The following is a 1,016-nucleotide window of genomic DNA, read 5'->3' as shown; positions in this document are numbered from 1 at the left end:
TGGCTTTCTACAAATAGAAGTTGTTGCAATCAAATTTGCTGCTTCTCTCTTGTTCATGAAATTCTTAATATTTGCTAGTTTACTAACTGTATGGCGATTATATGAATGCACACAGGATCTTTTATCCGCGGGGAGTGAAACGGCAACGTCGGTGCTTTCCTGGGCCATGGCAGAGCTGATGAGGAACCCGGCCATCATGTCCAGGGCACAGTCTGAGGTAAGAGAGGCCTTCGTGGGACAAACGAAAGTAACTGAGGAGGGCCTGAGAAAACTGAGCTATTTGCAGTGTGTGATCAAAGAGACGTTGAGGCTACACACTCTGGACCATTTGGGCTGCCAAGGGAGAGCCAAGAAACATGCCGTCTCATGGGATATGATGTGCCTAAGGGGACAATGGTGCTTGTGAATGCATGGGCAATATCCAGGGACCCAGAATACTGGGAAGAGCCAGAAATGTTCAAACCAGAGAGGTTTGTGACTGACATGAGAGATTTCAAAGGGCGTGACTATGAGTTCAGGCCGTTTGGTGCTGGACGCCGGATATGCCCTGGAATGCTGTTTGGCGTTGCAAGTATTGATCTAGCTCTCGCACATCTCCTATTCTATTTTGACTGGAATCTCATGGAGGGTGTGACACCTAGTGAATTGGATATGACCGAAACTATGGGAATCACCGCAGGGAGGAAAGAGGAACTTTGGCTAAAACCAACACTACATGCTTCTTTTGATTCAGTGAACTAGAAGCAAAGAAAATGTCCATGGTAAATAATTGGGAGTGACAACTTCCCTTGTATTTTTGTACTGAACTTGACGTGTGTGATATCAATATGATAGAATAATAGTTAAGTTTTTTTTCTCTAGCGATAAAAATATTATACGCCTTGTGTGTGTGTGCTCGCGCGCAAAATTGTAATTTGTATGAACAACCTTGAATTTAAAGTGAAACAAACTTTATTTAATATCTTTTATTGTGCATGTGTTATACGGTATGGAGTTTCCTCAGAGAACTTGTCTCA

At 43.1% G+C, this 1,016-nt stretch overlaps 1 pseudogene; it reads left to right on the top strand.

Annotated features, from left to right (window-relative positions):
• LOC119367036 overlaps window positions 1–741 on the top strand; it is a 2,915-nt pseudogene extending 2,174 nt beyond the window's left edge.
• Window positions 742–1,016: the final 275 nt, after the last annotated feature.

This window comes from Triticum dicoccoides, chromosome 2B, assembly GCF_002162155.2.
Source record: "Triticum dicoccoides isolate Atlit2015 ecotype Zavitan chromosome 2B, WEW_v2.0, whole genome shotgun sequence".
NCBI classification, from domain to species: domain Eukaryota; kingdom Viridiplantae; phylum Streptophyta; class Magnoliopsida; order Poales; family Poaceae; genus Triticum; species Triticum dicoccoides.
The sequence above is the reverse complement of the archived record's forward strand: the minus strand, read 5'-3'. Positions and strand labels throughout refer to the sequence as shown.